Source organism: Diabrotica undecimpunctata, chromosome 10 (genome assembly GCF_040954645.1).
Source record: "Diabrotica undecimpunctata isolate CICGRU chromosome 10, icDiaUnde3, whole genome shotgun sequence".
Taxonomy (NCBI): Eukaryota; Metazoa; Arthropoda; class Insecta; order Coleoptera; family Chrysomelidae; genus Diabrotica; species Diabrotica undecimpunctata.
The window spans coordinates 10,571,568-10,595,787 of NC_092812.1; the positions used below are offsets into that span (position 1 = coordinate 10,571,568).

At 31.8% G+C, this 24,220-nt stretch overlaps 1 long non-coding RNA gene across 1 annotated transcript; it reads right to left on the reverse strand.

Moving 5' to 3' along the window:
• Window positions 1–4,535: 4,535 nt before the first annotated feature.
• LOC140452378 (uncharacterized) lies at window positions 4,536–21,557 on the reverse strand. The gene is made up of 3 exons (XR_011952179.1): window positions 21,409–21,557; window positions 10,707–11,005; window positions 4,536–6,267 (listed from the first exon to the last, which is right to left on the reverse strand). It is a non-coding gene; the product is annotated as an uncharacterized lncRNA (long non-coding RNA).
• Between the last annotated feature and the right edge of the window lie 2,663 nt (window positions 21,558–24,220).

Consider the following 24,220-nt stretch of genomic DNA (forward strand, 5'->3'; position numbering starts at 1 on the left):
TTCGATGCCTTACCTTGTATAGTAATTATGCAAGACAAATGTTTTTAAGTCACTAAATTCTACTAAATAAATACATTGTTAATAGTTCATGTGCTTGTTTTATTTATATCATAATAATATATGTGAGAATAATAATTACGTGATTCATAAGTAAATTAAAGACGAATTATTTACGTGAACTGAGGACGTATTTTTCACGTGAAAACTAATATATACATTCCCTAAAAGTAACGTGAATCAACACGTGTTTTCAACGTGAATTTCCCGAAACATTTTATTGCAATATAAGGTAAATAACACGTCTATTGAAGACGAGTTATTCACGTAATGTAAATACGTATTTTCAATGTGACATTCCAACCAAATTTTCACGTGAAATTCACTTAAGCAATTTACGTATATTGGTGACAAACGTACCGAAAATTCACGTCATTAACACGTCGGTCTGTTTGCTGGGCTGTTTACGTTTTGGCCTGCTTGTTTTAACTATAATTTCTTCTGCAGCTTTTATAATTATTGTAGTAAATTTTTCAACGATGATATCAATATCAGTTTCAAATGTTCCTAAGTGGGGTATAGAGTTTTTGATAATCTGGGTTTTGGAATTTGTTCTATTAACAATTCGAGTTGTTTGGCAGTGATTTCGGTATCTGATGGAATATATAAATTGCATATAGAATATTGTGTTGAAGATTTTATTATAACTGCTAAGTGCAATCTCTACTTCTGATTGTATAGGGATTTCCTTTGATTCCAAATGTGAATTAACATAAATTGATACGCCGCCACTAGCTTTACCAGCGTTTGTTCTAATCTTATTGTTTTAGCCATCAGATACCACCAGATACTTTGTTAAACCTTGCGATGAGAGAATATGTATATATACAGGGTGTTTCAAAAAGGTATGTCATAAAATAAATCATGCATTCCGGGGACAAAAATAAATTGATTAAATCCAATTTATCTTAGTGCAAAAGTGTACACAAAAAAAGTTGCAGCCCTTTAAAGTTACTAAATAAAAATTGTTTTTTTTGCATTATCTCCTAAACTACTTGACATTTTGTAATAAAAATGGACACGTTACTTTCTTGTTTTGAAAGCATTTTTCATAAAAAAGAAACAACAAAATCTAAGCGCACAGAAAAAATTTAAGCGGGGTATGCAGCCCTAAATCCCCCCAAACTTTTGAGTACGTTCAAATCAAATGAATTGTGTGGCATCATTACAGTTTTTATTGAGTTACGGCCCTTTTCATTAACCTTTAAAAAATTACGTGCAACTAAATAAATGGCTTAAATAAATTAACAAGTACAAAATATGTCTATAACCTCTATAAATATGATATTACAATAAATGTTCAAAATGACCACTTCAATACACATTCGGTATCGTCTTAATAAGGAAAACCGAATGCGATGAAAAATCATATTTTTCTGACGAAATTGATTTGCAGCTTCAATTATTCTAACCCATAATTGTTGTTCGTCCTCTATTGTTACAGAATACCCTTTCTTTTTCATAAACCCCCAAAAGCAAAAGTCCATGGGGTTAAGACCTGGACTTCTGGGTGGCCAAGAAATAGGTGAGTCACAACCCCTTCCAATCCACCGACCAGGATACTGCCTGCAAAGGTATTTCCGAAATGCATTACTGTAATGCGGTGGAGCGCCATCTTGTAGAAACCACATATTTTGCCTTATTACAATATTCACTTCTTCCAAATACTCTTGTAAATCGTTTGCCAAGAGGCAAGAACTGCAAATAATTATCACCATTTAAATTGTTAGGAAGAAATACTGGATCTATTAGTTTGTTATCCACAATTCCTGCCCAAACATCTTTGGATTTTGAAAGTTCTTTGGTGATGAGTCGTTTTTTTGGCGTGAGGATTTTTGTCGGCCCAAATGTGCTAGTTATGATGGTTTGTTATTCCATTTCTACTAAAGGTAGCCTCGTCGGTAAACAAAATATTTCTAATAAAATTAACATTTCGAGTGTTTATTAACAACCAATCGCAAAATCCAATCCTTTTAGGATAATCTTTAACCAATAACTCTTGAACCGTTGTTAAGTGGTAGGGTTTAAGCAGCTGATCCTTCAAACGCCTCCAAACCCTTACGTGAGGAACATTTAGTTGAGCAGCTATTACCCTTGTACTTGATCCAGAGACTTCTTCAACGATTTCTAAAATATCTTCATCATTTGCATCCATTATTGGACGACCACTATTGCCAGCAACTTGCGGTTGGAATGTACCCGTTTCCCGTAAACGACGATCAACGGTCAGAAATAATCATCTATCGGGTTTATTTCGATTGGGGTATTTTACTGCATAACGCCTTGCGGCTGCTGCACTATTTCCTTGACATTCACCTACGATATTCCCGATAGTCTATTGAAATCATAATTTAATCTGATCCAATTTACCCAAAATTAAATGTATATCTGCCATTTCCTGAAATGTGTAGGCCATTGTAATATCAAAATTTTTAATATTAATCTTATTCACACAATAAATGATAGCTTCAAATTATTGAATATTATTGACGGAACTGTTTGTAATTATTGTATCCGTAGAAACTAATTGTAATTTTATGGCCAACTGGGAAAAAACTAGTTTTTCGAACAAGTCATAAGATTCAAAAGTTTTAAAAATAATGTGTTAAACTAATGATGCCACAAAATTCATTTGATTTGAACGTACTCAAAAGTTTGGGGGGATTTAGGACTGCACACCCCCTTAAAATTTTTCTGTGCGCTTAGATTTTGTTGTTTCTTTTGTATGAAAAATGCTTTCAGAACAAGAAAGTAACTGTCCATTTTTATTACAAAATGTCAAGTAGTTTAGGAGATAATGCAAAAAAACAATTTTTATTTAACTTATGTAACTTCAAAGAGCTGTAACTTATTTTGTGTACACTTTTGTACTAAGGTAAGTTGGATTCAATCAATTTATTTTTGTCCCCGGAATGCGTGATTTAATTTATGACATACCTTTTTGAAACACCCTGCATATAAAATATAATATAAAATTAAAATTGTAAATGACTTGGATAACTTTAGGTGTTAATAAATAGTATGTATTTAAAACTTGTTTTTTTATTTTCGTAATATATCCTCCGCCAAAAAAGTATCGAATCACTTATAAAATTACAAATATTTCTGACAGCATTTGGTTAATTTAAATTATTTTTTTCTGGCCCTTAAGAATATTAAGGCTAGAATAAATATTAAAAAGAAATTTGTAAATACAGCTTACTGTTAAAGAAAAAAAAATGTTAATTGCTATTTTGTCTGGTTTTTATATTATCAGTCTTTACTTATTTTACTTTTGTAAAAAGTATAGTTTAATTTAAAATTTCGTATTAAATATTGAGTATGGAAGGTCGTGACAATATAAATTTAAATTTAACGAGAGATCAAGTGGTTAGAATAATTTCCCTCATTGAAGACGGAAGGAGTCAGAGATATGTGGCAAATTTAGTGGGTGTAAATCAGTCGACAGTATCACGAGTGGTAGTAAGGTACCGAGAGACTGGTCTTTATGAAAGACGAGCTGTAACAGGTCGGCCAAGAGCAACTACGCATGTGGACAATAGATTTTTAGTTCGTCAGGCTTTGCGTCGAAGACATGTGACTGCAAGTCAACTTAACATGACCTAGCCGAGACTCGAAATGTATGTGGGTCTTCAGAAACTGTTGGGCACATCTCAAGACAGTCTGGAATTAGGGCCAGAGTAGCTGCCACTGCCCCGAGACTTACAAGGGAACACCGTATAGCACGTCTAACATTTGCAAGAGAGCACGTAAACTGGAATATCGACGACTGGACTAACATACTCTTTACGGATGAGTCAAGATTTTGTTTATACACTTCGGATCGAAGAATACCAGTTTATAAACGAGATGGCGAGCGTTATTTTCAATGCAACCTAAGACCGGCGACAAACTTTGGAGGAGGATCTATTATGCTCTGGGGCGGAATATTTCTTAGGGTTCAAACCGAATTGGTACAGCTAGATGGAGGATCCTTAACTGCTGATAGGTACATTAGAGAAATTTTGGAGATGCATGTTGTTCCTTACGCCCCATTTATTAGTAATTACTTTGTTTTAATGCATGAAAATGCACGCCTACACGTCGCAAGAATCGTTACGGAGTACCTTCAGGAGGTAAATTTATAAGTTTTGAATTGGCTAGCGCACAGCCCGGACTTAAATCCAATAGAACATGTTTGGGACCATCTTTACAGAAGGGTGAGATCTGGTAATGTGACGCCAGCTAATCTTCAGGACGTTAAACGGTTAACCGTAGAATGGGATAATATCGATCAAGATTATCTAAGAAAAAAATTGGAAATATGCCACAACGTTGTCTAGATGTTATAAGATCTAGAGGAGGCAATAAGTCTTACTAAATTATAATTACTTTTGATTTTTATTTTTTTTTATTCAATGCTGTTTGTGCGCTTACTTCTAATTTATAAAATAAATTAAATAAAACCTTTGGTTTTCGCACATTCTGCATTTTTCTTTTAATACTTGTTACGTACGTAAAAAATCCATGTTTTAAATTATTTTTAATGCAAAATTTGCAGTTTCATAGGTGATGCGATACTTTTTTGGTGGAGTGTATTACCCTAAAGGGTAAATAAAAGACAATACTTTACATTAAAGACATTTTATTTATATACAACAAATTAACGAGGATGAGTGATTATGTTTTTTCAACAGCCATACATATTTTTTAAATATCCAATTCAAGTATCTATGCTAGAATCTCTATCGTCTGAACCAATAAATCTATGTTTATGTGGAGATGCATGGTGTGGTGAATACGTACATGATTCTATTTCTTTAATTTTAAATAAAACCTGTTTAAAACAACTCTGGCACCAATAAAACATATTTTGATATACTTTGATAGAATTATCTTACTGTCAAAAACAATATGATAATGTTCAAATACTGTTCTTAATGATTTTTTATGTATTTTGTGAGCTAAGTTGAACTTCTTAAAACAATTTTTACAAACATTTGCCTTTTGCCAGCTTGGCAAATAGTATTCTCAGCGGAGTATTTTGGACTAATTACTCAATTTTATTACTGATTTTGATGGATTCGCAAATATGATGAAATACTTTTACCTATATTTACTGTGATATACTTAACGTTTGTGTCTGCAATACAAGAGACACCATTCATTTTTGCGAGATCCGCAATATAAAACAATTATGGTATATAACAATGTCCCCAGGGAAGCGTTTTAAAGGATACAATAACATACAATTTTCTTCTCCCATCGTTGGAAGCATGAAGGAGTAATGAAAATCATACATACATAATTTTGATATATCTAGGATTGCTGCACCTATATACAGGTTTATTAAAGCACACTACTGATTTGGTTATTTCGATGGCCACCAGGTTTTCACTAAAGATAGTGGTATTGTGAAACCGAATACTTGTAATCAAGGTTTTGGCTCCATAACTTCCATTCCAATTTTTACAATTCTATGCCTCCTTATATTCTCCATGGTCTTACCAAGGACGGCATTGTTCATGATTTTATAGATTTTTCTCCAAGCTACTCTTAGATGCAGCCCGTAAGTTAGTATTTAACTCGGTATAGGGCCCCAGCCATGCAGATTGATTAAATTTCAAAACTTTATGTATTTTAGTTAAAATTAATCCGTTGGATAAAGCCTGCTTTAAATTTCTATAATGAATAATATATTTTGACTTATTAAAGAGTTTGCAATATTTTTAGTAGTTTTGAACCGGGAGCAATGCGGTGTTCAGCAGCAAATGGAAAATCTTTATGTTTATCATGTAATTCACGTGGATACTCTAAGTCAACTTCCTCCTTCACATCATTTGTTATGGACATAAGTAGATTATCTATGTACACGGATTGGTCACCGGAAGTGAAATAATTTTCTGCACACTCTTTTTCAATTCCCTGACATTTTTCCATCAAGACCGACCACGTTTGGATTTTTAAATAAAAAAACCCGTATTGCGTTTCCAAATGTTTAATAAACATTTGGATATGCTCTTGGGTTAATTCAACAGGTCTTGGGTGGGTTGCAGACTGGCCTAGATGTGTATTGGGCGCTACGGTCTGTAAATTTTCCATGACAGGTGCAGCCTGATTCTAACAACTGGAGCTTGTAGATAAAGATGACGCATTTAAAAGAACAGTATTTGCTGGTATTTCCATTTCTCGTATTAAATTTTCCAGTAAGTCATCGTTTGTTAGGTAAATCTAAAACAAAGAAAAACATTTGTTAAACACACTATAAAAATATGAAAAACAAGGAAAATATACATACGTAGCTCATCAAGTAAATACCTACAGGGTGTTGTGAAAAAAGCAAGAATTTAAAATTAATAGCTGTATAAAGACGGGAAAATTTTATAGTACTTGAATACTTTCGGTATTAAAATGTGAAAAGTGTGAAAGAAGATACATACGTAGCTCATCAAATACGTACTATCAAAATGTATGTAGAAATTTTAGTTATTTCTACAGTCAGATATAAAAACTACATTAGAAACTGTAGTAAAAAATTAAGAATCTAATAAAGAAAGTAAAGCATTATGATAGTATAAGTTTATAAGGAGTAGATAGTACTTAAAAAGCATTAATATATTATTTCTTTTGTGACATTATTAAAAAAACGATAATTAAATAAAGATGAAACTGTTTTTTTTTAAAGGAGGATCCATATTAATTTCAAGTAGGTCATGTGCTTTGGTTCTTTTTCTTACTTGTATAATCTGGTGAATTTTAATGTTTTTTGCTATTGTTAAAATAGTGTATACAAATTCTTAAAACTGCATTAAATTTATATACACATTATATCAGATATCGACATATTGATAACTAAAAATAAATAAATAATCAAAGTACGATGAAAAGGTGTCTTGTGTGACATTTAATCTACAAATAACCGATATAAATATTTAAAATGACCCATATTTTCATCTTACAAATGTAAATTAACTGTAAGTTTCCTTGATCAGGCACCTATTACGAGCACTGAATATACTTTAAAAATGGCTTAGACATTTCTCGCATATAGTTCAATAAACTGAATAATATAAACTGTATTTCATGTTAGTGACCTTTTAAAGTAAGAAGTACTTTAACATTATACATATTTGAACTCAAAAAAAGCTGAACAAACTTAAGTTCAATAACTTAAGAGAGATCAAACTTTAACTTATAATACAAAATTCACATGTTGTACTGAACATTACAGCCACACGAGCTGAAAGTCTCATTAAGGCAGATTCTCATTGCAGAATTTACAGAACCATTTTATTTCTAAAAGTACCTTTTTTGACGACAGTTTAATTTATTTTTTTGTATCAGGAGAACATGATATCTACAGAGGTATATAATAATATTGATGCGTATTTTCGCAATATCTCGGAAACCAAATAAAGTATTTTAAATCTGTAAACTGATCTGAATTAACGTGCTTAAATAAAAGTTACCCCTTAGTTTTAGGAGTAAATTACCCCTAACTAAGAATAAGAAAATTGTTCTAATTTATTAAAATATTAACACTATAATAATCTATTTTTAAACACTGTTTCCATAGTAACAATAATGTATAGTAAAATTAGGGACAAATATGACGTGATTTAACTTAGTGTCGTGTGAAAAGCAGTTGTATTTAAATGGGTGAATTCTGAAGTTATATGTATGCTGTATACCAATGTCATTTAAATTGAAATCTAGTGATAATATTCAGTGCTAGTGATATAGAACCACGAAGAAGCAAGAATAACTAAAAATCATAATATACTAAAAGTATAGTGGTAGTGCTGAGCTGTAATAAAGTACTTACTGCAACCAGCGAATAATGTAGATTAACTAAAAGGACTAATATTTTTGAAAAATCTTCACATAGAATGTTCATAAGCACATTTAAAATAATAGCCTGCACTATAAGGTATATGCTTTTGGTATTTTGCTGTTTTGCTCAGTTTTACATTGGAATCTGCAAAATTATGTAATTGACATTCAAAATCAGCATATATGATAATCGGAGTGGTTTGTTTGTACGTAAAATTTCTAAAAGCAATATAATCGTATTTGGAAACAGTCATTTTTTATTTGTATCCTTACTTAATTGAGAACTTAACAACCTAGACATATCTTTAATCCAGTAATAATATTTTATTTTAATATTTTCATCGTTACTAGGAGAAGCGTCGTAATCATTTAACTTTGAAACATATTTATCCTGAATAAGAAGCAAATTTACATGTCTATCATGCTTGTTTTGCGTAAGTCTAGCAGGTATACGTCGTAAAATTGTTTTTCCTTAACTTAATTTAATTCCATAACCATAAACATTCACTGTTATACTATGTATTATTTATTTATTTATTATTTATTTATTTACATGGATATGGTGATGTACGTTCTTTATTTATTTTAGCTGGATAAAGAGAGCTACTAATAATCGTCCAATAAGAGCAATTTTGATCTCCATTTTTGATATTTATACATGCTCGATGCTTTTGAATTTGCTTAGGAAGTTTAATGTACGATGAGCCGTTTCCAATTTCGACTGTATTAATATTAGCCTCTAATGGGATTACTTTAGAGAGAGCTTCACCTGAATCTTTTTCTGCAAATTCAGACATCTTTTTAAAAATTATATCTTTAACATTTTCGCTAAAACAAATGTGTAAATCGGTTGAGTAACTATCTATGACATTTTAGTGCTAAAATAGATCAAATCTAAACTCTCACTGTCACCTGACTTTTTAATAATTTCCCCACAGAAAGTAGTATTGACTTTAAGTATTCTCAAAACATTTTTAACTTTTTGTTTAAATACGGCAAAAGCATCATCAAAAAACGGTATTCCGTCCTTATGATATAAATTTATTATAACTCCTGTCTTAATTTGGCTTGCAAAATATGAAACGACATTTTCCCATTTTACTCTATTCCGTTATTTTGAATTAAGTCCTAGACCAACATGTCTATTGAAATTTAGAATTATTCTTCGAAAATGTTTAAAATGTCCTACGTTGGTTTGCAATTTTCAAACAGTTCCAATAGGTAATTTCTTACCTTTAATGATATTATTACACTTGTAAATATGTGTATTTAACCGCTTTAACCAAACTTTAGGATCAATTTCCGTAAATTTATCGAAAATTATCTTACAAAGTTTTTTAATAGTCAATATTAGATTATCAGACTGCCTAACTATACCAAGTGATATAGAAATCCGAACACTCAGTTTAAATGATTTTATTTTAATTAAATTTTGTATAAGTACTTAATGAAGCATAATAAGTAAATGATTAAAATTTCAAAATGATTGCATTGCTTTAAAGCCCTTTTACCTTTAATAATGTGTGGATGCACCCCGATGTGTTACGCATTCTCCAACGCGCCTAGGCATGTTTCTGATCAGGTGGTCAATGTCCTCTTGTGGTATCTCATTCCAGGCAACCACCAACTCCTCTCGAAGTGCTTGTAGAGTCTGAGGAGGACGTTGCAAATTGAGCAATCTCCTACCCATCATATCCCACACATGCTCAATTGGGGATAAGTCGGGAGATCTTGGTGCCCACGCTAACAATGTGACATCATTATGTTGAAAGAAGTCTATTGTGACTCTTGGAACATGTGGTCGGGCATTATCTTGTTGGAAAGTTGGATTTGCCAGGGTGTCAAGATAGGGTAAAAGGTGGGGTTCTAGAACTTTTGGATATAACGCTGCGCGTTCACGTTACCTCTGATGAAGATTAAAGGTGACCTGGAACCATAAGCTATAGCACCCCAAACCATAACTCCAACAGTGTGATGAACATGTCTTTCAACAAAAAACTGTGGATTCCTCCTTTCACCACGTCGCCTTCTAACCCTCGCTCGACCATCGTGCATGCCTAAACAAATCGAGACTCGTCACTAAAGACAATACCGTTCCATTCCTGATTCCAGAGTGACCGTTTTCTGCACCATTGAAGGAGATTACGACGGTGTTCTGGAGTTAAAGGGAGGACCCAGTGTGGTCGGTATGAAAACAGGCCAAAACTTCTCATTCGTCGGTAAACACTTCGCATGCCAATAGGTCTTCCGTGTTCTGCAAACCATTCATTTGCAATGGAGCTGGTAGTGGAGAAACGGTCTCTTAAGGCCAATAATCTTTGGCGGCGATCTTCACGGTTTTTGTTCTACGGCGGCGTCCAGTGCCCCTTGTTCTTTGCGTACGGCCTTCTTGAAGCCATGCCTGACAACACCTAACCACGGTGTCTACACTTCTTTGCACTCTAACTGCAACTTCCCGAAGTCCCATTATACGGCCCCTATCAAACTTACTAAGTTGACGAAATTGTACAGGTCTCCGTACTCTACGCATCGTAACCAATCGTAAAGAATGTCAAGAACCACATTCCGCCAAATTTGGATCTTTACTGCGGCTGAAATATTCATTTTTAGATTGTTAGTGAATTTAAAAACAAAAAGTATAAAAACCGGAATCTCCAACTGATAAGGCTAAAAACTATCACTTGTTTTTTTCAGTAAGATAAATAAATTACACCAAATTTGATTGAAATAAAATCATTTAAACGGGGTGTTCGGATTTCTATGTCACTTGGTATATTTCCTTAAGCATTTCTATATATTATAATATGTATGGCTTACAAAAAAACAAAATTACTTACCCTATTTTTTATTCTAAGATCTAATTTTCTATTATTTCAAATTTGGCTGCTGGGTCGCTGAATTCGATATCGATAAGTCCTCGAAATATGATGGAATACTTTTTACTTGCAAATTCAGAGACGAACGGAACACAACGTTCTCCTCTAGTTCCAGGAAAATTCGTTTTTTAAATTTTTATTTTACCAGTTTTGCAGCTAGTATTCTCATCGGAGTATTTTAAGCTAAATCACTCACTTTTTTTATTGTTTGTTTTTGTCTCTGAAATACAAGACACGGCATTTATTTTTGCTAGATCCATCTAAAACAATAACAACTTGCTATACACAACTTCACTATATTCGAAAATAAAAGGAAAAAATAGAAAATCGATAAGAATAGAAAAAAATGGATCAATTAGATGAATTTTATAGCTATAAGTTTCACTATAAAGTTTAAATTTTCATTCAAAATTTGTGCAAATTGTACTTCTTAATGTTTATAAACAATGGAGATATGATTTTTTTTTAAAAATAGTCGCTAACTTCGTTCCTATTGCTCATAGAAGGTTTTTTTTTTTAATGTGAGTTTTTTTACCAGCTATCCAATATTTGTACGTATAAGTCTATAGCTTGAAAAATATAAAAGTGATTACAATTGTTTATAAGTAAAAAACATACCCCTTTTTCAAACGTTTATTTTGTAAATAATTTCGATGAAAACGCAATATGCATTTAACTTCTGAGATAGTTTAAGTCTCAAAGAATCCTATGAAATTTGCTAAATGTGTCTGGCATCATTCATAGGGCAAGTTCAATAGTTTAAATAATTGGCCTCAGGGATAAATAAATTAAATAACTTTTAAACTATTTGACCGATCGGGGGGAAATTTCGCACAAATTTAAAAGACGGTAATTCCTCGATGTTTAAATGTATTAGTAATATTTTGTTAATAAAAAAATTAATAAAATTTATAAGTGCAAAAAAACTGCTTTTTTGCAAATATCTCCGTAAATTATTTATCAATTTTAATTGAAAAAACGGGAAAATAAAGATATTCTTGATATAAAAAAATGATATAAATATTGTTTATTTAAAATATAAGGGAAAAAACTAGACAAAAAATCAAATTGTGACCATAAATTATTGTTTAAAAAATACGCAAGGTAAAAATACGAGTACCTTTTCATCTATTCGTCATCTAGTAATCCCCACCTATGACTTAAAAGCTTCAGATATCTGCGAAACATTTTTCGACCTTTTTTTTTAACCAGACTGGGCTATTTTTATTAAGTATATGCAATATTAATACTATGAAGTGTATTAACGTAATTCCTATCCATAAACACTCTGCAAGAAGGGTGCCAGTATCACAGTATGTTTACTCCGATTTGCCACAATTGTGGATATAGTATGTGATGCCACAAATATTGCGAAACGTGTATGTGTATGTATATACAGTAGACTCCCTCTATAACGAGAACTGAAATGGCAGACTAATTACCTCGTTATAAGCGGATCTCGTTATATCCAACAACCATAATACTGTGCATACATATGAATATGCAGTTTTCTAAAACATTAACTTTCTATAGTGAAGCTATTCGGAGCAATATAAGATGCTAATAAATATTGATGGTAAAGTCGAGCTGGTAAATTAAGTTTTATATAAGAAATAAAGTAAACTAAATTTCAATTAATAATTTTTAAAGGGTTTTTACCCCCATATTTAGTGGCTACATTCATGTATTAACCTGTAAGTATTAACCACATTTTACATTAACCTTTGTCAAAATTTAAATTATTTCATGTTCTTTTTAATTAAGTGGTTAAATACTTTTTAGGACACTAATGATGGAATATTTATTCCGAAAACGTTTCGTCTATTTAACATAGCCCGACTGGGTTTTTATATACCTTTTTATAAAGGATTTTATTGAAAAATTTTCTACTATATCTTTTATTTTCTCGTATTCTTCTTCGAAGTTTCGAGAACGGCTCTCCATCCCTTGGTTTTCCTCTTTGAGTCTTCTTTTGTCAAGATATTTCGACATGCCATTCTCCCTTGGTTTTGTTGTTTCCTCTTCTTCTAAACAGAATGTACTTGTGATTAGTGAATATTTCTCCATCCAGGACGTTTCACTCTGCCACCTTTCCACTTATCGGTATCGTTGCCATTGTGACGTCGATATGTGTCTGACTTTCATCCCTGACGAAAGTAGCCTTACCGTTGTTGAGTGCTCCAAATTTAAGGTCCGGATGATCTCCTTCCACATTTCTCCCCTCTCATCATTTCTTGGCGCTCCCCATGAAATAGATTTTGCATTCAGATCCCCAACAACGATTAGTCTCTTTTCCGGCTATTTCCTCTACCAGATTCTTATATTCTCGTAGTGTAATATTAGGGGAGATATATGTCGCCACTATTGTGACGGTTCCAAGATTGGGAATTCCGCTTTACTCTGGCAAGTTTTCACCGCCATATCTCTGTTTCTAATATAAAGTGCTACATCTTGCCTTTTGTCCGTGATCCAGCCTCCTTGGGCCGTAATCTTTTTATTTGACTCGGACACTACCAACAGGTCCGCTTTTAATTCCTGTCCCCTGATCATAAGCATATCATGTGTCGTCTTACATCTCCCCAAATTCACCTGTACTACGATCAACCCTTTAAATTAATCCTTAGTACAGTTAAATTTAAAGGCCTAATCTTCCTCCTTCTGGCATACTTGCTCCCCTTCCCCTAGAGTCTTTTTCGGCTACGTTCCTGAACTCAAAACAATTTTCTGCCCTGTGGTCCTCGCTGTAGATTCCGTAAGGTGACGTATTTTTGCACACCCCAGAAGTTCAGATATTTGTCTCTTAAAATCCTTTCTTTGCATTTGTTCCTGGTATGCCCGAAGTGTAGACACGAGTAGCAGCGTATTGGTCGATATCTGGGTGTCATTACTTTACAGTTCACCAGTCGTATCAGGAACTTTCTATGCCGCACCAGTGTGTCATCCGCTGTTCTACTAGCTTTAACTACTACCGTATCTCCCCCAAACCGTTCCTCTTTCCTATTTCAGATTTCAATTGATCCTCCTCTCTCTCTCTCTCTTGATCCCACATAGTTCGCCAGCGCCCTTATGACTTCTCCATCTTCCAATGTTTGGTCAACGTCGTGTATTAGTACCAGACATTCCTAAACTTTCGATTTGACATTCAGACCCGTTTTCGACGCAATCTGCGTCGACAGTTCCGTGATTTTGTCCCTGGGTCCTATCAGCTCCAGCCGTAGGTCTCCTTGTACTGTCGTTCTCATCTTTTTGATGTCGACTGCGCTGTTTTTTACGCCACTTTCTATCTGACATCTTTTACCATGTACGCGTACAACTTCTCGCCCCGTTTGATGGTAATATTCCCTCTTTCTGTCCTTCTTCTGAAATTTGGAACTACCAGTGTAATTTCCACTTCAGTACTCTACAGGCTGTATTCCAGCACCTTTCTTAGTTCCACCCACGCCGTGATTTCTCCTACTACACAGTAGAGATGTTGCTACCTTTGTCCCTTGTTCCCTAGATCTTTTATGGCCTCTACTAAATCCATTGCACTTTTCAAGCTGTTTAAGCCTTTTTGTCGGTTGTGTCGCATCCATACCTGTTCCCATGCGTCGAGAAGAATAAAGATCGGAGGAAACACATTCATTTGTTTCATTCGTGTTTCTCAGTGTAGCTGCTTACCCTACACTGTGGAGAGATGGATGGATAGATAAGCAGTGGATGATGCTTTCTGATTGTACTCGGAGTTCAGGTCAGATGTATCTTTGGATATCTTGATCGTTGACCATTTGGTGACTGTGATTTATGTCGCAGACGTGGAAGGAGACAGTGAGGATCTAAGGGCTTCAATTTTTGTCAGGGATAGGTACAATCAGAGGGAGGTTTTTTGAGGAGGAAGGCACAGCAATTGGGAATGATTGCTGCGCCTTTTAGCGGTAGCCGCCCACCCGGTGCAATCTCGCCGGACGCTGTTTGGACTGTTTTGTTTCTTCGGTCATGCTACCCTCACATTAGTAGAGTCCAAGACCGACTACTCGGCATTCCACCTCGTCGAGGTCATTCCACAGCTCCGGAAAGAGATAACAATGATCTAGAGGAACCCACGCACACCTAACAAAATATTCAGTGTGCCACATGGACAACTACTACCCCAAAGTTATAAAAAAAAAAACAAAAAGATAAATTCCTCTTTACATTAGACAAATACTTACAGAGAAAAGAATCAAATCAAATTTTATTTTCTAACAGTCAAATCCCAATACAAAGACAATTGGTGTATTGTCAAAAATAATACAATTTAATACCAAAAATAACTAATCAACGACTTTATTAACAGCACAGGTAAAAATACCCAAACAAGCAAATATCTAGTTCACAATGCCAAAACCAAAGAGTCCATTTTCTTTTTAAAGTAAGACAAAAAGCCACTAAATAAATCAATGACATTATTTTGGAAGGTATTAAACCAGGAGCAGCTCCTATAAAAATGTATATTTCCTAAAGTGCATAGGACGTAAAAATATCTTTCATTCATTTAAAAGCTCTGATGCATCAATATTATAGTTACATAGTTTGAATAAGTAAACTTGACAGTGATATATCAAAATGTTTAAGACATAGGAATTAAAACCTTTGCATATGCACCTGATGATTGTAATTCCTTTAACCATAACGTTTGAAACCTGTGTACTTCAAAAATCTATGTTGTACATACTCTATGTCTGTGCGTTTTACTGGCACTGGTTTTAACAACCAACTGACTAGTCAATTTGTTTTGAGTTCTCTCTTTATACAAGACAGGGTTAGTATCTGTATTTAAAACTATTGTATTGCATTGACAGTTAAGACATGAAATGTTAAACACTTACTACTAGTTGTTTACTCTGTTTTTATTGTTGTACTTTTTTTGTTTATTTTTTTTTATTACTACGCTAAGACATAAACCCGATTTGACACCTCGGATGTTTAGATCTTCTTAGTAACTTTTTTATTTAATTTTTTTTTATTAATTTTATTCTTTATTAATTTTTTTTTTAATTTTGTATTGTTAATATGACTATAAAATTTTACATACATCTAGATCATTTGACTCTAAAAGATGTGTTATATTAGAAGGTAATTGAACATTAATTTAAACGAGATTGGTATAAAAATTTGACATTTCAATAAAATGTAAAGGACATTCTAACAGCATATGTTTTAGATCAGCTAGCTGTCCACATATACATTCATCATTAGTTGTACATACTCTAGACTATCTATATGGACCTCAAAGTAAAGGAACCACACCATAGAGCTGTTAGATTTTATGAGACTACAGTACAAAGAGGTGAGGCTGTCCAAATTTTTAAAATCTGCTGTTGACCTGATGATGCAGTCACATGTTTTAAGTGTAGATTTCAAAATCTCATCAATATGCTTATTGAAACTGAGTATACTGTTAAAGTCGCCCCCAGGTTTCTGATAGAGTCAACTGTCATGATAATGATGTTGCCTAATTTATAATCAAAATTAATTTCGTTGTGTATACTATAAACTAGTATAAACAGTCATAATCTAGCATTTTCAGACATTGAATGATAACATGTATTTCTTATATCAGACTGATAAGGTATTAGTATCTTTTTGCATTTGGATACAATCATTGTTACTTTAGATTACACAAATTAGTTTTAAGTCATCAGCATATAAAAGGTAGTTAGACGAGATACTCATAGTGATGTCATTAACAAAGATGGCAAATATCTGTGGAGAAAGATATGGGGAACAGTGAAGGCCCCGCTTAGGACATAATAAGAATTTGACTGGAATCCATTAAATTCAACAAATTGAGACCAACCTTTAAGATACGAAATAAAAAAAGTGGTAAAGCCATAATGGAACTCATAGACAAAATTTTTTGAGTCATAAGACTGTGGTCCAACTAGTAAAATACCTTTGAGAAATCAATATATACCACATTCCATTGTTTCCGTACACCTATAGCTTTGCACGCTTCTTGTAACATGCAGTTAAGATATGTAACTTTTGATAGAGTTAATAATAAGATAATAAGTTAATATTAGATAAGATAAAAACCATGTTGTTTCACAGAAATTTAATTTCTTAGCTTACAAAATAGATTGTTATAGACACACACCTCCAAGGCCGTCGAGAAATACCACAAAATAGAAATTGGCCTATAATTTTTAATATGATTTGTTGAACCACTTTTATGAACTGGAGATATTTCAGCAATCTTCCAAAACTCTGGACAAGTACAAGATTTTATAGCTAGATTGAATATATAATTCATATTTGGGGAGTTGTAAAACATTGTGAACAATCTCGCAGAATAAAAGATGAAATTTTGACATGACCAGCTGTGTTTTCTAAGGGCCATTTTTCTAAGGGCTTTGTTGACTTCAACCTCAGTGGAATAATGGAGTATATAATATATTTTGAGAGCACTCGTCTTGATCAGAATACTCAAGAGAAGTGGAGGTACGAGTTTACATAAACACTCTGGAAAAATTAGAGAATGCATTGACAATAGTTTGAGGTGTCCCACATGTGGATTTTCCAAGTATCATAAAGCCAGGCATGCGAGATTTATTTTGTTTTTGATGAATATATTTCCAAAATTGGTTGGGATCACTCTTTAGAGAAGATTCAGATTCATTTATATAGGTTCTGTATGCGATATCAATCTTATTTTTTATTAATAATTGATTTATTCGACCGTTACTTGATGGAAATTCATTTTATGGAACAATAAAACACTGAAAACTTTGTTTTCAAAACTTCCACAAAATTTATTGTAAACTCTTATCACTACAGCTTTTTCGGCTGATTGCCTTTCTCAAGTGATCTATTTTTGGCATGTGTTTACACTTTATAGTCTCTAATGAAATAGGTTGAGAACGAACAAACGATTAATAAAATGTTAAATCAAAAACTATACGAGAAAGCCCTGAAATTAGTATTTCCACCACCAGATAAAAAACCCAGTACCTTCTGCTCGATTACATATACAGGCAAAATATCAACAAAAATAGCCAAACACATAAAAAAGAAAGGAATAACAGCAGCTTTCAAAACAAATAACAACCTAGGCAAATATATTAAAAACAACAAGACCCAAAATAAAAAACACTTACACAGTGATGTGTACAAACTTAAATGTGGTGACTGCCCAAAAACTTACATCCGTCAAACTGGTAGAAATGTTAATAAACAAATAGCAGAACATAAAAGGGCTTTCAATAATAGAAAAACAGATTCTACATACGCACTTCGCCTTCTAGATTATAATCATTCTTTTAATGATGAATTTAAAATTCTTCACATTCAAAATAAAGGCCTTAAACTATCTTTGTTAGAATCTATGGAAATCAACAAATTAAAAAACACAGATATAATTCTGAGTGACCAACTTGAGACAAACAGTTCTCCCCTCCTCAACCTATTTCATTAGAGACTATAAAGTGTAAACGCATGCCAAAATTAGATCACTTGAGAAAGACAATCAGCCGAAACAGCTATAGTGATAAGAGTTTAGAATAAATTTTGTCAAAGTTTTGAAAACAAAGTTTTCAGTGTTTTATTGTTATTTTTTATTATTATTCTAAAACTGGAAAACGGAACATAATCAGCTTGTGATTTACTTTTTTGCATTTTGTATGTAGAGAATCCTTTACCTGCAGATCTTTTATAATTTCCCCTGTATACAACACACCATATTTTATTCTATATTTATTAAATTTGAAAACAGCCACAGTTTGATTTAGTATGCTATACAGGCAATCACATAAAAGTGTGACTGCTAGATTGACATCAGACATACAAGTTAAAAATTTCCAATTGGTCTCAGAGAACAGTTTATAAAGAAGATGGTAATTGGCTTTTTTAAAAGTTGTAACTTTTATTGAAAGGGTTTACATAAAAATTATTGTTTATTGAACTACTCTGGAGAGATAAGGAGATACTGAGGATATGATGTGACCTATCTCAGGGACAAGGGACTGATTTTCTCTATTGACTTCATATTCAAAATTAGCAATTAACAAAGACATACTAATTCACAGGAGATCAATAATTTACAGCCTAATATATCAATTTCTGGCACCAAATGTTCTCCACACCCACCTAATTGTTTGTGATTACAGAAGATGAGCCAGTGACTTTCAATGCCTTAAGTTCAATTGCCATTGATTCAATTTTCTGACTAAGAAGATTATTGTTTACTTTTAGTAGTTCATTCTTATCTTGAATTTCTGTATTAAGCAAATTTAAATATGAAATATCCACTTTATTAGCCTTAATAATAGTATCTGTTAATGACTTGCAAGCATGATGCACCTTTGAACCATTATCTCTCTGAATCAATACCAGGTTTTTAACCTTGCAATCAGGACACCAAAAAATGCATGCCCAAAAATTGTGGTTTTCTCTTCATTGAATAGACATGTTACCTTACAAACAGAACACACATTCTGATTGAGATATAATTTCAGGTATATCAGCTCTACCAGATAAATAATTTCAAATAAACTAGTGTTAAACAGACTGTAAAAATTATTGAATTCCACCATTCACTGCCTCAAATTAATTTGTATTTCATATCATTTTAAATTCAAGACAAAACATTAAATCACTAGTCTAAAATTATAAAAATATGTTTTTATAGTAGGTACATTTAACTGTTTTTAACAAAAAATAACAGGATGAATGCTTCTAGTATAAACTTAAACTGAACTTTCTGAGTTGAATTTGACAAAGTAGTTTAATCCACATACATCTTCTTGAAATGTTCAAAATTTGCAATTTTTTGGTACCTTAATATTATTATAACAAAAACTACAAATGGTTTAAAAACTAAACAGCATAAAATACTATATGATGCCAATTCAACTTCCAAATTAATATTTTTAAAGAAGAGACATACAGAAAAAGAAGAACCTGGCAAAGAAAAAGGAATCCTTTAGACAAAATAATCTTAAACATATTATCACACAGGCTGAGAAAAGCTCTGCAAGATGTAAAAAACAGGAGCTTCCACTAATATAGTATGTAGTGATCCTCTGACGATCACTCATAATGGAAAGTCAAAAAAGAATTTAAACAACCAAGCATATGCATTCACTTCATAAACCTGACATAGAATGAGCTCATTCTCACCTCTAATCCAAATTGATGTTTCAGTATGAACTAACTCTATTATTTTAAACAAAAGTGTTTCAAATATTTTTGACAATATTTGTAACAAGCTGATTGGGTGATAAGAGTTGGTTTTAGTTGGTGGCTGATTGGGTTTAGCTACAATCATGACTTTTGACCTGTTCTATTGAATAAAACAAAAACTAATTCTCAATGTAATATTGTGTATGATAGCCAGACTACTGCTTTATGTGACAAGTTCTTCAAAATATCACCTACTATCATAAAAACAAAAACCAACTTAATCTAAAAATACAAATTTTATACTGGATACATAATACAAAGTCCTGAAAACAAACTGCCCATCTAGAAATATATACTTATGCCAATTTTGGCATATGTATGCAAATTTTGGTATCAGCAAAATCATGCAGCTATTCTACTCTAAGATACTTGGTATATCTGGAGAAATTTGGTATGTAACAAACCAAATCTTACATGAGAATCTAAAAATATCATTAATATTTAATAAGGAGATGTAATAATATGTAATAAGGAGATGTAATACCTCCTAGGCTCAATAAATACAAAAACAGAATCAGAACATAAAAACCTATTCATTAGGTACCTACTAGATCAACCTTTGGAAAAAAGAAGACTGAAACAAATCTAGCCAGAACAAATCGATTATGAATGATTGCACAGAGAATCATTGATGAAGGTACCTGATAAAAGCCTATTAAAATACCACATATTATGTACTTATTACTCTAATATCAGTTGGGAGTAGATTGTAAATAAACAACATTTGATGTGGTAATTCAATACAAAATCCTAGGTTTTTTTTCAAAATTATGAATACTAGCTAACAGTTACATAATAATTGTATTAGTAGTTTTAAATTTCATTTATAGGTTATAAACTAAGTTTTTTCAACTTCTGAAGAAGTGATTCATCTTTTCTAAATTTATAGATAATATTCAAAGGTACAGAGGTCATACTGACATTATAAATTAATGTATTTAATCTTCCCCATAAGGTTTTAATTCACAGTAACAATTTAATGTTAGGCAGTAATACATGAATAATTTCTGTAGAAATTGAGCAAAGTAGTGTTTTAACATAATAATTTTGTAATTTACAAGTTTTGCAGGTTACACCCTGACTATACATAGAGAGGAAAATTTATAATTATAAGTTTTACTGAAAATACATAGGCTAAAAACTTAGAATTGCCAACATCTATTTTGTTAAAAATGTAGAGTAATTTATTTACTGCATTTCAGTTCATAATCCACACTACTTTATTCTTATAAAGAAGGTATATATACTAATTATGTACGAAAGGAAGGAAAGACCAAATTCAGTAAAAGCAGTTGTAGGAAGAGTCAGAAGTTGTTAGACTAATAAATAAGAATTATAACAACTTCAGCACTAACATAAAGGCAAAACAGTTCTGATAGTGGCAAAGAGAATGATGGTGATGATATGGATAGACCAAAACTTTAATTTTATTAAGTAAAGTGAAATTATAAAGTGAACTCACTAGTATTCTTTAGTTTAAGTTTTTTGAATCACATCATTGATACACTATTTTCACTGATTAGAAGTAACAATAGTTTATAAGTTATAATCAAGGTACTTTTATATCTTTTAAATTTATTCTTTTAAACCTCTAAAAAATATGCATGTATATAGCAAATACCACCTGAACATAAACAAAATTAGTGACAGTGGTGTATTATAACCTCAAATATTCAAATATAAGTGACAACTGACACAACAGTGGAATTTTGGAAACAACTAAATTTAAATTTTTCTATATAGGTACATGAAATAAATAATTGAATAAACCAAAATACATGGACGGGACGATTATCACATTTGGTCCCATTGAAGATAGCTACAAAGGAGCTGTGAATTAAATTCACAAAACAAATTTTTGACGTTTGACTGTGTTGTCATGTCTTTATAATGTATATGTTGTAGGCTTCAATTACAAATAGATAAGCTTTCAAAAACACATTTTTATTATATTATTATATGAATTATGCAATTTTTTTATATACAACACGAACGAATAAATACTCGTTTCTTCTCATATAAATTGCAGTTATTATTACAACATTTTTTTGGCATTTGCGTTTGATCATAAGCTAATAGATTTGGCAATCCTCAAACCACTAGTTGACAGATTGTTACAGATGGTCACCAGATATCTGTGGAAAGTACCTGAATACTATTCTTATTATTTTTTGAAAGAATTTCTTTTTTACTGTTAGTTTGTTAACGTTCTATTGGATTTTTATTAATTATAAATCACATACTATTTCCCGATTTATTAAAAAAACATGGCAACACAGTCAAGAACCAACATTTCGTTCTATGAACTTTAATTGACAGCTCAATTATAGCTATCTTTAATGGGACCAAATGTGAAAATCGTCCCATGGACGTATAAATTATACGTCCATTCCAAAATACCATAGATGTATATATATATATATATATATATATATATATATATATATATATATATATATATATATATATATTAACATGTTAATATATACACTTCATCTAATTTACATACCGTTGCACGTCATAGCCCGTGAGGTTACATGATACCACAACACCAAATATTTATGCGGTAGGTGTGTTCTTTTTAAGAATCACTTTGTCGAGTAAACTGGCATTACAGCCGCTAGGCATATTTTATTATATACGCTTAGAAATAATATTTAAAGATTTCTATTGATGTTAACTTAAAGAAATACACAATAATATGTTTCATTTAATTTGTATAAATGCATTATAAATCGTTTTTATGAAGAACATTTGTTCGGAACACACTGTAACTGCAATCGAACGAAGGTGATATTTTGCATAAATTGGTGACACTTACTTGACAGTTGCGGTGTTGACACTTTTTGTACTTTATTATGTTGAATTTTGAAAAGAATACCTCTTGTTTTATATTTTTACCTATTTAATAAAATCTGTTCTTTTTAGAACAAAATTAGTGTGTTTTATTTTAAAAATGTCACGTAAGAATTTAATAAAAATGTGTTTAAAATACATAAGCAAATTTCAAATTTGCGCCGTTTACCGTCATCTTTCTGATTGGCTCATGGGAGACATGATGGGATCACCCGACTAATCCCGACCTGTTGTTATTGACTGTTGGATGTACCTACGTCAAGCGCGGGTGAATATGTTTATTTTCTGAATTTTCTCTGTTTTCAAGTTAAATAAAAGATAGTAAATGCATTGTCAGTTAGATTAAATAAAACACAAAAAATAAACAGGTGGTAAAGACTCTTTCATAGTTATTTAAGACCATCGATAGTTTATAATTTGTGTGTTATAACTATATTTCTGTGTATCCCTGTATTTTAATAGTTCCTAGAGACAGAGAGGTATGTAAAATTGATTCATTGCAGATATATGCAATTAATTAGTATTTTTTGTATAGATTTAATTTGTGTTATCTTGTTGTGGCAAAATAGTAGTAGGTATACGTTATAAGTATTCATTTAGCTTTTTAGGGCTTGGAAGAAAAAATGTTTGAGCCGGGTTAGTTTTATTTCGAAGATTGTTTATTGTGGACTGAGTTTCTTTTACAACATTTTTAGACCTCAATAATAATAACTTCAATAAACTTAATATTTAAAAAAAAAAGTCTACGAAATTGAGTTAATTGAATTAATAGAAAAAGTCGTTTCTTTCTACAGATTTGATTGTAACAATTGTATATTATTTACCACTGTTATCAAGGATTTAGTAGAAGACGGAGTACCCTTGGTAAGTTTTAAAAGTAACACTATAGTCATCAAATGTGTGTCTATAAGTGAAAATTTTGTTAGTTTGAAAAGTTTATTATAGTCATAAGTAAAAATTTTGTTTTACAAACATTTTGTATGAATTGGTATTAAAATAATCAATTTTATTACTAATAATTAAAAAATATTTAAAACATGCAATATTACGTGCATATTTTGAATAAAACAAAATCTGTGTGTAAGAAGTTACAAATATATAACAATAAGACGCTGAAAACTTGGTTTTCAAAACTTCCACAAAATTTATTATATTATTTTATGACTATAGTTGTTCCCGCAGAGTGCCTTTCTCAATTTTTGGTATGTGTTTACACTTTATAGTCTTTAACTAAATAGGTTGAGGAGAGGAGAACTGAGAATGTTTGACTCAAATTTGTCATTCAGAATTAAATCTGTATTTTTTAATTTGTTAATTTTCATTGATTCTATCTAATAAAGATGGCTTAAGGTCTTTATTTTGCATGTGAAGAATTTTAAATAAGTCTAAATTTATAAAGTTAAATTTTAAAGATAAAA